The sequence below is a fragment of the Pleurodeles waltl genome, chromosome 7 (genome assembly GCF_031143425.1).
Source record: "Pleurodeles waltl isolate 20211129_DDA chromosome 7, aPleWal1.hap1.20221129, whole genome shotgun sequence".
Lineage (NCBI taxonomy): Eukaryota > Metazoa > Chordata > Amphibia > Caudata > Salamandridae > Pleurodeles > Pleurodeles waltl.
This window is the reverse complement of record NC_090446.1, coordinates 1,123,947,305-1,123,961,773: the sequence shown is the minus strand read 5'-3', so window position 1 is coordinate 1,123,961,773 and position 14,469 is coordinate 1,123,947,305. Positions and strand designations below refer to the sequence as shown.

Below are 14,469 nucleotides of genomic sequence, written 5' to 3'. Positions count from 1 at the left end.
CTAATAATGCAGAATGTTACTGCTGCTCCTTTTTTTCTCTCCACTCTGGGTGATCCTCCAATCAAGTGGGGCAAGTGGAAGAAAGTGTTCAAGAGGTACGCTAGAGTTTGTGGGACTTCACTTAGTACCGAAAGGAGGACTGCCTCATTACTTCACTGCCTAGGTACGGAGGGTCAAGAGGTATTTGACCATCTCCCTGACATTTCTGACAGTGAAGCCATCAGTCTAAATGAGTATGAAGTTTGTATTAGGAAATTGGATTTACATTATCTACAGAAAGTCAGCACCATTTTAGAGCGGTACTATTTTGGTAGAAGACTGCAAGTTGAAGGAGAAACTGTTGAGAACTATTTAACTGATTTGAGACGTTTAGCCTCCTCATGCAAGTTTGGTTCATCTCTTGATGAACTAATTCGTGATCAATTTATGCTAGGATGTAAAATTGATAACGCGCATGATGAGTTATGGTTGTTGGATGATCCCCATCTAGATGAGGTCATTGTCCTTGCAAAAAGAATTGAACACTCCTTGAAGTGCGTTGAAGTTATGAGGAAACATGATTCTAAGGAGGTGTCTGTGGTGAGGGAAGGTAAACTTAAAAGTCCTAATCAGGGTATCACAAAAAGAAAAGATGTTTTAGGTGTGGTAAAGAAGGGCATTTTGCTAACAATAGGACGTGTCCAGCTATTAGTAGTTCCTGTTCATACTGCAAGAAGAAGGGTAATTTCTCTGCGGTGTGTAATCAACTGAAGTTTAAACAGACAGTCAACTCCATTGATAATCACACTGATGAGACTCAAGATGTTGATGACTTTCAGTGTGGCCAGATTGTTTTGCAAGTTTCTGACTGCAATGTTAAGGGCCCTTTAGATCATGTTTTAGTGGAAGGGGAAAAAACCTTGATGCTCTTTGACTCTGGTGCCAAAATCACCATAGTGTCTAATCAATTTTATCAGGAACATCTAAAAGGGAAGATCCAATTATCTAAGCCTGATATCAGGCCATGCGCTTATGGTGGAGAACCGACAGAGTTGCATGGCTACTTTCTAGGCTTGCTTGAGTATGGTCGACGTTTTGCTTCAGGCAAGGTCTTTATCTACAAAAAAAGGGGACAGCATAATTAGTTGGTGGCATCAAAAGGATTTGGGAGTGATGCTTGACCCTAACAGTTCTACTCCTATAATTCTTAAAGAACAGTTTTGTGTTGGAGAAGTGAACAATGTGGTAACAAGCTCTGAGTTGGTTACTACTCTTCATCGTGACTTTAGAGATCTCTTCAGCGACAAAATAGGTTGCATGCAAGATTATTCACACAAAATTAAGTTGGTTCCTGGTTCCGTTCCTTTCTGCAGTAAGGTTCGGAGTATACCTTTCTCAACAAGGGATGTTCTTCAAACTGAACTAGCGAAATTAAAAGACCAAAGGATAATCAAAGAAGTGGAAGGCACGGAGTGGTTGGCCCCCATTGTTATTGCAAGAAAAGGCAATGGCCAGATTAGACTTTGTGTGGACCTTTGCAAGCTTAACAAGTGTGTTGTGGTTGGCAGGTATCCCATTCCCAATATTTCAGAATTACTGTCCACGCTCTCAGGAGCTAAAGTGTTTTCTACGATTTACCTCACTTCGGCTTATCACCAAGTTGTATTAGATACGTTGTGTAGGAACTATACAGCTTTTATTACTCCATATGGTACTGTCAGATTTGTACAGGTACCCTTTGGTCTAATTTCTGCTGCCTCTATATTACAAAGGTTGATGGAGCATGAATTGAAAGGGTTGTCTGGTGTGTGTGTGTATCAAGACAACATACTGGTATACGACAGAGATGCTGAGAAACATATGGCGAGACTTAGAGAGGTTCTAGAGAAAATAACGGGATGTGGTCTGACCAGAAAGGCTGAGAAGTGCAAGTTTGGTGCGAATACAATTGATTATTTAGGGCACACCATTTCTGGTGAAGGAGTATTACCCAAGAAATAGCTGGTTGACTCCATTTGTTGCCTATCTTCTCCTACTTCAAAAGAAGAATTGATGCGATTTCTTGGCATGGCTGAATTTTACAATAAGTTTGTCAAAAATGTTGCTGGTTCTTATTTTAATATGAGGAGTTTGTTAAAGAAAGGGGTTGATTATACCTGGAATGATGAATGTGAGAGGGAGTTTTGTGATCTCAAAGAGTCTCTTGCGATGGCACCCGCTCTCAGGAATTTTAATCCAAACGTACGTTCTATTTTGACTACTGATGCCAGTGGTAAAGGTTTAGGAGCTGTCCTACAACAAGGGGGTTTGAATCCTGAAAACACCATTGCTTTCATTTCCAGGAGTCTTAAAGGCGCTGAGACCAGGTATTCCGTAATTGAAAGGGAGGCTCTTGCTGTCTTTTGGGTGATTAAGAAGTTGAAAAAGTTCTTATGGGGAGGCTCATTTGTTGTGAGGTTTGATCACAAGCCGTTATGCCAAGTCTTTTACTCAAAGGGGATTGATGCTGTGTCTAGTAGGATTACTAAGTGGATTGTTGGACTACAGGAGTATGATTGTGTTGTAGAATATGCTCCTGGATCTTACAATATGTCGGCTGATGTCTTATCAAGATTAGTTCCTACAGAAGGTAAGAGCCAAGAAAATGAGAATTTGGATGATGATGCAGAATGTTTTGGTCGTGTGTGTGAGGTCAACTTTGAAATAATCCTGGAGGCCAAGTGGCGCGAAGAAACCTTGAGAGATGTTGTGTTGCAAGAAGTCATCAAGTTGTTACGAGATGGTTGGAAGATGAAAAATCAGAGTGGTGGTGGAAGTGGAGAATTTTGGAATGTAAAGAACGAATTAGTGTGTGTTGATGATCTGCTATTAAGGGGTACGAGATTGGTCCCTCCCTCAAAGGTGAGAAGTCAGTTAATAAATCAAGCTCACGACTGTCACATGGGTATTTCAAAGACTAAAGAAAGGTTATGTTCCTCCTATTGGTGGCCGAGTATGGACATTCAGGCTGAGAGGGTGGTGAGAGATTGCCTACTGTGTGCTGTGAGTGAGAAAGCTTTGAAACCTAGAGTCCAACCCATGGTGACTTGGGATGCGCCGAAAGGTCAGTGGCAGGACATTGCTTTAGACATTATAGAACCCATACATAGTAGTGGTATGTCGAAATTCGTTATTGCGGCTATTGACATGTTTTCGAGGTGGCTGGAGGTAGGTTTAACTACAAGTATCGAGACGAACAAAGTGATTGCATTCATTAAGGATTTGATAGTCCAAAAAGGCATTCCCTCTACTCTTCTCACGGATAATGGGGTGCAGTTGGTTTCTGGGAAAATTAACGTTTTTTTGAATGGTTGTGGAATTAAAAACACAAACTATGTGCTCTGTACCATCCTGAATGTAATGGCATGGTAGAACATTTCAATCAAGTCCTCAAAGAAACCATCTCCACTGCTAAGAACAATCAATTGAATTGGAAGGAGGAGGTGTTGAAAAAGGTCTATGTCTATAGACACACTCCTCCCTCCTCCACAGGTGAGACACCTTTTGCTCTGTTTCGGGGTTGGCGTGGTAACTCTGATTTGGAACCCAGTTGGGTCAATAATCTCCTTGATGGGAGAGGTAGAGTGGTGGTGGATGATAATTGGATGCATAGGGAGCGTGCGAAGAAAGTGAAGAGTAAAAATAGTTCCGATAGGACACATGCTGTGAAGAAAACTGTGATTAAGGTTGATGATTGGGTTCTTATCAAGAATCCTCTCAAGAATAAGAAACTCTCTGGTCCCGTGAAGGTTGTGGAACTATTTACCAATGCTGTGAAAACGGATGATAATAGAATTTGGAACCCGAGTAGGGTTGTCAAGTATTGCGGTGATCTCCATATCTTGCATAAAAATGTAGTGCATAGAAATGCCTTTAGTGATTCCTCGGAGAACCCAGACATAAGGAGACCGAAGGATATGACCAAAGAGGCGTCAAGAAGTTCGGTGTGAGGAGATTCAACAGGTCTGTCAAGCTACCTTCACATCTCAAGAACTATGACCTGTTGTAAAGAGTTTATGTCTCAAGAGCTATAATCTGTTGTTGTGAGTTTGTATTTCGAATATTTATATGTTTTTTGTTTCACATTGGGAGAGGGAGAGGGGTTATATCCAGGTTCTTAGAATGGCTGTGCGTGTGGGAGGAATGTTGAATGAGAGGCTCGAGGATGGGGTGGAATGTAGGAGAGAGGTGACGGTTGCGGAGAGAGATGGAGGTCGGGATGCTTTCTCTTCGGATGAACTTATAACCTGTATAATAAATACAAGGATTGATACCTACCGAACTGCTTCCATCGTCTGCTTATCAGCCATCATGAACTTGTAACAGTTTCCTTTCCAAAGTTATCTGTACACTTTCCGAATTCCACTAAAGACTAGCGGGGTAGAATCATATCAGTTTTGTGAACTATCAAAAATTACATTGTGGTCTACACAAAATCTCATCACACGTACTATATTTTTTTAAAACCCTCCCGTGCCCTCATCCCCGAGGGTACATTTAAGCTGTCAGTGGGAGACACGTGCCTCTTACCTTTTACCATGGAGAGAGGCCTGGGTTCAGCAGATAAAGCCAGGGCCTACATCAGTTCCATCCTCCAGAAGGTGGCACAGCTTGAGGATAAGAAGTTGTTAAGGCTTCACATATACTTGGAACCTGTCGCCTGGGATAAGAGCCAGGTGCATGGTGCCTATGAAAGACACTCAGAGATGGGCAAGATTCAGTCCCATGTGAAGGAGACTGCAATATGCAGCTGACTACCTCAGCCCTTCCATCCATTACTGACCTGGCATGATTGACTCCACCACATCATACTGGCCAGTTACAGGGGATTGACTGAAAGGATGGTGGAGGAGGCAGGGCTCAATTACAAGTCAGAGGCACCTTATGAACATGTGACTGACTCCGTCTCAGCAATACTGGCCTTCCAGAGGCACTGGCCTGATATGTGACTAACACTGCCTCAACCACACCGATACCATCCGATCAGAGGCTTGTTCTAATGTGGAAATCTCTTCATTCTCTTACATCCCAGACAGCCAAATGACCCCAAGGGAACACCTCTTTTTCTTGTAGACTTGGGCACTAAACAATATTGTACTTCCCAAACCACAAAAACGTTCTAGGGAGGATTTCAGCACAACCACTGAACGGCAGACCACGGCCGATGCAAGACATGCTGGCACCCTAGGCTAAGTGACATTTTTGAGTCACAGATGCCACTTCTTGGGTCATTCTGTCACCCACCCCCTTTTGAGGGAAGCTATAATGACATAGACTGAATGGCTCAGAAATAAAATGCCTGTTCTCAGCAGGTGACTGGGATATTTGGGCATTTGCCTAATTTGAGTCACTGTTTGCAGGGGGGGCCTACCGACACTCTTTTTGGGGTCCAGTACTTATTTTTCCACCATTAGCCATTGACCCAGAGCAAGAGCAAGAAAGGGAGGAAAGGGGGAAAGAAAAAGGAAGAGAAAGCCAGACAAGGGGTGAAAGTAGGGGTGAATGAGAACCCACAATAGTGAGATAAAGGGGCAGAGAGAGGATGCTGGTGGATCAAAAGGCATGAGATGGAATCAATACTAGAAGCCTTGCAGTGGCGTAATGAGACTGGAGCGGGCCCCCCTCAAAGAACATGGAGGGACCCCCCTCTGGACTCACTCAGGCCAGGTGCTGTGCTGAGGAGGGGGGCCCTTGAGTTGGCCCCCATCCCTCCCCCCATGCACAGCGAGGGCTGTTGGGGCCTTTGTTACGTCACTGAAGCCTTGGTATTCAGTAACTCCCACATTTTATAGCATCAGCTGCTAAGAAAAAGTGTGGGCAGCGGCACTTATTACTTTACAAATTAAGCACGGGCTGCAGCACATCCTCGTTCTGCTAGGTAGAGTACCGCAAAGCATGCCCCAGGAGGGACACCTGCCGCTCTATAAAGTGTCAAGGAGCAACAAGTTCACATCCTCACTCAGGACTAGCAATAAGCGTGTCTGCAAGTTTGAAACTGTCAGAAATGGTTCAATTAGAGTCCTGTGGGCGTTCTACCCCAATAACACTCAACTATCAAAAATTAATCACCAATGAAAGAAATGCAAAAACTCTGACCAGACTATCCTAAAAATCTTTATCTAAGTGCATTGATGAACTAAATATAAGAGTATACTGAATGAGAAGTGTCCCCACTGCACCCACAGACACTGTATGCACTGAAACTGACCAAGTCACGGAAGCGCAGTAAAACTGGGGTGAGACACCTGCTTAAAATAATCTATAAATTCTGATGCTGCATCAAGGAAAGTGAAACTGCTCCGGGGCTGCTTGAACCTCGGTTCAGAGGAGGCCTGGCAGTTCGAGTTACACTGTTTCTACTGGCGCAACACCAAGACTATCTTACGTATGGCTAGCTCCTCTCTGAAGTGGCATGATGGGCACAAAACTATGGACTGGGATGCGGCCCGGAAATTACGAGTGTTGGGATTAATTCAAGCATTCCGCCCATCACTTTTTTGTATACTTCAGCACCACACCCTGTATGTGATGGGTATGCCCAGAGGTGGGTCCAGTGTTCACTGTACCACTGGAAACAAGTTGCACCCTAGTGACGAGGCCAAAATAGGCTGAAACTGGTCTGGGGCTGGCTTGTGTTAGGGCACACAGGGGGGCCTGGCCTGGAAGTTCTGGTCAGACTGCTCCAATTGGAACAAGACTGATGCTGATGTGCATATGACTGGTTCCTGTCTGAAGTGGCATGTCAAGCGATTCACCCATGGCTTTTTTTGTATACCTCAGTGTGACGCATCAAGGAAAGTAATACAAGAACCAGCCACAATTCTGAGCAAAAAAAACTACAGACAGGTTCGCCAAAGGACCATTACGTCCATGTGTAACCTCACGACTTAGATAATGACTTACATAACCACAGTTACCAAACCCATTGTAATCAACGGGCCACTAGTAATGAGGGCTTCATGTGGTTATTTATAGTGTGGTGGCTGTCCCATCCGCCCTAATTAGAGCGCATACTTATGTTATATCAGCTATATTTAGAGTGTACACATAGAGGCACACTCTAAATAGTGCTGACATGACCATTTGTGGTGGGTGTCACACCCTTAGCCCCTCACATTCAGCAGTGTCCTGTAACTAAAACAGTGACCTGACAGACATGGCAGGCACTGAGGTCAGCAGCGCATGTCTATACACACCACCAAAAAAGACACGCTCATATTGTAGGAGGCTGGACTGGCTTGTAGTGAGTACCAAGGGGTACTTGCACCTTGCACCAGGCCCAGGTATCCCTTATTAGTGTATAGGGTGTCTAGCAGCTTAGGCTGATAGATAATGGTAGCTTAGCAGAGCAGCTTAGGCTGAACTAGGAGACGTGTGAAGCTACTACAGTACCACTTAGTGTCATATGCACAATATCATAAGAAAACACAATACACAGTTATACTAAAAATAAAGGTACTTTATTTTTATGACAATATGCCAAAGTATCTTAGAGTGTACCCTCAGTGAGAGGATAGGAAATATACACAAGATATATATACACAATAGCAAAAATATGCAGTATAGTCTTAGAAAACAGTGCAAACAATGTATAGTTACAATAGGATGCAATGGGGAAACATAGGGATAGGGGCAACACAAACCATATACTCCAAAAGTGGAATGCGAACCACGAATGGACCCCAAACCTATGTGACCTTGTAGAGGGTCGCTGGGACTATTAGAAAATAGTGAGAGTTAGAAAAATAACCCTCCCCAAGACCCTGAAAAGTGAGTGCAAAGTGCACTAAAGTTCCCCTAAGGACAAAGAAGTCGTGTTAGAGGAATAATGCAGGAAAGACACAAACCAGCAATGCAACAACTGTGGATTTCCAATCTAGGGTACCTGTGGAACAAGGGGACCAAGTCCAAAAGTCACAAGCAAGTCGGAGATGGGCAGATGCCCAGGAAATGCCAGCTGCGGGTGCAAAGAAGCTTCGACTGGACAGAAGAAGCTGAGGTTTCTGCAGGAACGAAAAGGGCTAGAGACTTCCCCTTTGGTGGACGGATCCCTCTCGCCTTGGAGAGTCGTGCAGAAGTGTTTTCCCGCCGGAAGGACGCCAACAAGCCTTGCTACACGCAAATCGTGCGTTTGGCGTTTTTGGACGCTGCTGGGGCCCAGGAGGGACCAGGAGGTCGCAAATTGGACCTGCAGAGAGAGGGGACGTCGAGCAAGACAAAGAGCCCTCACTGAAGCAGGTAGCACCCGGAGAAGTGCCAGAAACAGGCACTACGAGGATGCGTGAAACGGTGCTCGCCGAAGTTGCACAAAGGAGTCCCACGTCGCCGGAGACCAACTTAGAAAGTCGTGCAATGCAGGTTAGAGTGCCGTGGACCCAGGCTTTGCTGTGCACGAAGGATTTCCGCCGGAAGTGCACAGGGGCCGGAGTAGCTGCAAAGTCGCGGTTCCCAGCAATGCAGCCCAGCGAGGTGAGGCAAGGACTTACCTCCACCAAACTTGGGCTGAAGAGTCACTGGACTGTGGGGGTCACTTGGACAGCGTCGCTGGATTCGAGGGACCTCGCTCGTCGTGCTGAGAGGAGACCCAAGGGACCGGTAATGCAGCTTTTTGGTGCCTGCGGTTGCAGGGGGAAGATTCCGTCGACCCACTGGAGATTTCTTCGGAGCTTCTGGTGCAGAGAGGAGGCAGACTACCCCCACAGCATGCACAAGCAGGAAACCAGTCGAGAAGGCGGCAGGATCAGCGTTACAGAGTTGCAGTAGTCGTCTTTGCTACTATGTTGCAGGTTTGCAGGCTTCCAGCGCGGTCAGCGGTCGATTCCTTATCAGAAGGTGAAGAGAGAGATGCAGAGGAACTCGGCTGAGCTCATGCATTCGTTATCTAAAGTTTCCCCAGAGACAGAGACCCTAAATAGCCAGAAAAGAGGGTTTGGCTACCTAGGAGAGAGGAAAGGCTACTAACACCTGAAGGAGCCTATCAGCAGGAGTCTCTGACGTCACCTGGTGGCACTGGCCACTCAGAGCAGTCCAGTGTGCCAGCAGCACCTCTGTTTCCAAGATGGCAGAGGTCTGGAGCACACTGGAGGAGCTCTGGACACCTCCCAGGGGAGGTGCAGGTCAGGGGAGTGGTCACTCCCCTTTCCTTTGTCCAGTTTCGCGCCAGAGCAGGGGCTAAGGGGTCCCTGAACCGGTGTAGACTGGCTTATGCAGAATTGGGCACATCTGTGCCCAACAAAGCATTTCCAGAGGCTGGGGGAGGCTACTCCTCCCCTGCCTTCACACCATTTTCCAAAGGGAGAGGGTGTCACACCCTCTCTCAGAGGAAGTTCTTTGTTCTGCCATCCTGGGCCAGGCCTGGCTGGACCCCAGGAGGGCAGCTGCCTGTCTGAGGGGTTGGCAGCAGCAGCAGCTGCAGAGAAACCCCAGGAAGGGCAGTCTGGCAGTACCAGGGTCTGTGCTACAGACCACTGGGATCATGGAATTGTACCAACAATGCCAGGATGGCATAGAGGGGGCAATTCCATGATCATAGACATGTTACATGGCCATATTCGGAGTTACCATGGTGAAGCTACATATAGGTAGTGACCTATATGTAGTGCACGCGTGTAATGGTGTCCCCGCACTCACAAAGTTCAGTGAATTGGCTCTGAACAATGTGGGGGCACCTTGGCTAGTGCCAGGGTGCCCTCACACTAAGTAACTTTGCACCTAACCTTTACCAGGTAAAGGTTAGACATATAGGTGACTTATAAGTTACTTAAGTGCAGTGTAAAATGGCTGTGAAATAACGTGGACGTTATTTCACTCAGGCTGCAGTGGCAGGCCTGTGTAAGATTTGTCAGAGCTCCCTATGGGTGGCAAAAGAAATGCTGCAGCCCATAGGGATCTCCTGGAACCCCAATACCCTGGGTACCTCAGTACCATATACTAGCGAATTATAAGGGTGTTCCAGTAAGCCAATGTAAATTGGTAAAAATGGTCACTAGCCTGTCAGTGACAATTTTGAAAGAAATGAGAGAGCATAACCACTGAGGTTCTGATTAGCAGAGCCTCAGTGAGACAGTTAGTCACTACACAGGTAACACATTCAGGCACACTTATGAGCACTGGGGCCCTGGGTTACCAGGGTCCCAGTGACACATACAACTAAAACAACATATATACAGTGAAAAATGGGGGTAACATGCCAGGCAAGATGGTACTTTCCTACACATATAGAAACAGACACTGATGTTTTATCATTGGTAATATGTCATTCGCATAAAACACCTTGTTTGGTGCATAATGGAGCACTGAACCCTGGACAAGCAGAACCCATTGACTAGTCACACCCACCTTCACCCAAAAACTACCATCTCATCCCAAGTAGGTGACTGCCTCGACCGGTGTCTGAGATGTTCAACAGTGTCCTGGATGACCTGAAGTTTGTATAGTGTCTGAAATGCTTGGTAGGAGACCTGCCGCTCTAAAGGACTATTCTCTTGAAACCCCTACAGGTGGTATGATGTCCTAAATGCAACATTAAAAGCCCAGCTTCCCGGAGGTGGAGAGGGGTCATTAATGCCACGCACATGACATTAGTATCCTGGATGCCTGGCAGGTGGCATAGTGTACTGTATGCCCTGCAGGTGGCATGTTGTCCTAGATGATTTACAGGGTGCAGTGCAGTGGATGCCATGCTGGTGGCATTTAGTGTTAGATGCAGTACAGTTGGCATGGTGCCAAGTGTGCCTTTTAGGTGGCGTGATGTTCTGGATCCCCCACAGGTATCACGTTGTTCTGAATACTCATCATGTGACATGGTGTCATGGATGTCCTGCTGGTGTTCTGAATGGCTTGCTCAAAGTCTAATATAGTAAAATGCATTTCAAACGGATGCACTCTGGCATGTCGTCATGTGTGAATATCATACTGAAGCCTTTATGTGCTGGATGCACTGCTATCATCACTCATACCTACACATAAGCACTGTGTGGTGACCTCCATTCATTAAACTTTTTTGCAGCCCACGTAAGACTTGGCTGAATTCTTCACAAGTAAGCATAACATTAACTCCAGTTTCTTAGTATCTCTTGCAGAGTTTGCACCAATTATCTACAACATCAATCTTAGACGTGTAGATCTGATCATCTAACCTGATGATGACACGTTAAGCCATTCACTGGAGTCGAAACATATACATTTTACAAGTGTAACAAGACTTTTCGAATCTTAAAAATTACCTAGTTATGGCACAATAAAGGATCTGCTGGACTAGCTTTTCAGCAAAAAACAAAAACGTGCCTCTTGTTCTTCCAAAGGATCTATACTTCTCTTTGATCTTTTGTATTGACTTGTGCCACATTCCACTAGTAAGTTTGCAAATCTGCACCAAACACTATACCGCTGTCCCTGTGGTCTGTCTGTCCATCACAGATGTCTTTCTTATTACATTTGTGTTTACACTACTTCTAGAGATGTGTGCTAATCGAACAAAATGCTTTGCTAATGTTTCACTAGGCGAGTAACGTAGTTCACCCACTTTTCATTATGTGCTCCCTGGGTGCCATGATGCTCTGGATACTGTCCTATGGTTGACCTGGGATTCCTTAATATCTGCAGTGGCCAATCTGCCCTCGTTTGTAGGGCTCTAGCAGATCCATCGATCCACAGGCAGCCCCTCGGATAGCCATAAGGATCGTTTGATCCTCAACAGGTACTGCTATTTATAAGGTCACATGGTTCCTAAGCAGGTGCCCCAAATACAATCCCTATGGTGAAAGTTCCAAGATCCCTGCCAGCTCACTCGATTCCCAAGCTCAGATCACAAGCGACCCCTTCTGCCCCCGGAGGTCCTTCATACTCCCAGCGAATCCATTAGGGGCCTCGGATCCCCAACAGGTCCCACATGTCCTCGGCAAATTCCCTGGATTAACAATATGCCCCTCGGATAACATTCAGGCCCCTCAGATTCTCAGCTAATCCCTCCGATCCCCAGCAGGGTCAGCAGATCCCCAGCCGGTCCCTGGGATCCCCAAGAGGTCCCTCGGTTTCCCACTGCGTCTTCCATACCTTGAATGTCCCTGGAGTCCGACAGCAAATGCTGTCTGCTTCCCTCTGTCTCTTCTCCCGGGAACTGATGAATTGCGTCCGTAAACTGGATTTGTTCACTATTAGGACACGCCTTCTCTTCCAGCCACCCCTCCACCCTCCACCTCCTCTCACCGCATTGCTCTTACCTGTTTCCGCCTCATCAAAATACAGAAGCGCGTGCAAGGGGCCCCGGTGAAACACGATCACTTAAAGAGATATTAGCGCTGTTTTGCTGGTGTCATTGGCGCGTGTCGTAGTACCCTGTAAGCAGGAATGCTGCCTACTGGGAAATCAGGTAGTTACCGGCGGGCGGTGGGGCTGGGGAAGAGTCAGCCCTGGTCCTCTGAATAACCAGGAGGGCTGAGCCAGAGGCAGTTGTAAGGCAGCCTGTCTGCGCGTGTAGCATGTTCTGTCGAGCAGGGTTGAGGTGTGTCTGGGGTCATCGATAAAACAGAGCTTCCTTTCACTTCTGTCCTAAGCGGGGGGCTTTCGTGCTCTCCATCCCTCTCTCCTTTACTCACACAAACAAAACACAAGGTACTGGGATAGGTATCAGTGGGGCCGGGTCAGTGACGTCGCTAAAAAGAGCAAAACACACAGCAATTAGTCGGTGTGCTTTCTACAGTAGTTAACTGCATGCAAAATGCGCGGTTGCAAATAAACACTTAACTGATAGAACAGCATGTTTTTGTATTCGCTGTAAAGCATAAGTTGCCTACGTTTAAACACATCGACAATTTTTAATTGCCGGCCACTGAATCACTGTCAGTGTGTTGCTGACCGGGAGCTATTCTTATAGGATATTTAAGTTACACACATATAAGTTAGGTGCAGAACTGTGCAGCAGGTATAGTAGCCAACGGACTCTTCTCATTTTGAATGAAACCAGTGACCAACATAGAAACCTCTGCAAATAGGAGCGTTAACCAACCGAGCTTTATCACTGAGATCAAAGTCTTTGGTCTGCAAGAAATACAAAGATCTCAGTAACAGGTGCATTTACCCACCAAGTTTACAGACTGAAATTAGGAACTGTGGCCTGCAAATTACACATTCTAAAGCAACTCGCACAACATGTCTGTTACCTCTCTCTACGTTAGAGCTCCCCGCCGTCGCCTTTTCACTCGCTCCACTCTCTCTCCCACCCCTGTTTCTTCTGGTTATCACTCTCTATCTGTACTCCCTCCATGCACCCCTCTCTTTTCCTCTTAGAAATGCATGGATGGAGACACTTAGGGGCATATTTATTTTTACTTTTTGACGCAAAACTGCACTGACGCAGTTTTGCGTCAAAAAGTTTAATGCCGGCTAACGCCATTTCTTAGCGCCACCCAGGCGTCAAATTTATACTTTGAGGCTCGGCGGCACAAACCACGGATTAGAGTCATTTTTTTTTACTCAAACCATTGGGCCACGTCGTAAAGAAAAACTATGTTAATGTGTCAATGACTTTAATCTGGTTTACGACATCGCAAACCGGATATGTGCCTTTTTTTGCCACAATAGCATCAAAAAGCGGCGCAAACACAGCAAAATGTTCAAAGGAGCCCCAAAATGGATTCCAGAAGCCATGAGAGACCCGAGGAAGATGACAACCAACCAGGAACCAGCCAGGAGGACCCACACAAAACCCACGAGAGGGAGAAGAGGAAAAGGAAGTGCCGGTTCAGTGCAGAGGAGCAGGAAATATTGGTGAAAGAGGTGACGGAACACCATCATCAACCTTTTGTCACCTCTAAATTGCCAATTGGGAGGAGAGAGGCAATTTGGCAACAAATTGTCGATAAGATCAACAGTGTGGCAGAAGTACGGAGAACAGTCCCCGAGTGCAAGAAACGCAGGCATAACTGCAAGCGCAGGATCAAGGAGAAGATGGCAAGGAACAGGAAGGTAGCACTGCAGACTGGAGGTGGAGACCAGCACCTCAGGAGGCCCTGTGCCACATGGAGGAGATGGTGGCAGCCGTCATCCCTGAGGAGATCGTCACAGGGATTCAAGGACAGGACAGAGCAGACTACCAGGATACAACACAGATGCAAGGTAAGTAGCATCGGGAACAAAAATACCTAATTGTTAACTGCAAGCGGGGGGGGGGCGCATACCTACTACACAATGCATGTCAGCCATGATAATCAGGTAGTGGAAAGGGCAAAGGGGCACAGCATGGGTGCATGGGCTGTGCAGGGGAGACCTAGGGCACAGCACAACACTACACCAACAACCTTTGCATGGGGGTACTCTGCCATGCCAAGGATGTTGGAAAGGCAAAGCCAGTCCAGGAGGGTAGGGTACAACGTAAAACTAGTCTGCTGTCACACGACAGCTGGTATTGTCGCTACATGAACTAGGGCTCAATTTCCAGTCTCAGGCCATATC

At 46.4% G+C, this 14,469-nt stretch overlaps 1 protein-coding gene across 1 annotated transcript in view; it reads right to left on the bottom strand.

Moving 5' to 3' along the window:
• Positions 1-12,162, bottom strand: part of LOC138245991 (monocarboxylate transporter 13-like) — a 66,204-nt gene extending 54,042 nt beyond the window's left edge. Inside the window, exon 1 of the mRNA XM_069200118.1 lies at positions 12,073-12,162. The gene's annotated coding sequence lies outside the window, so the exon portion shown is untranslated. The remainder of the gene's footprint in view (positions 1-12,072) is intronic.
• Positions 12,163-14,469: the final 2,307 nt, after the last annotated feature.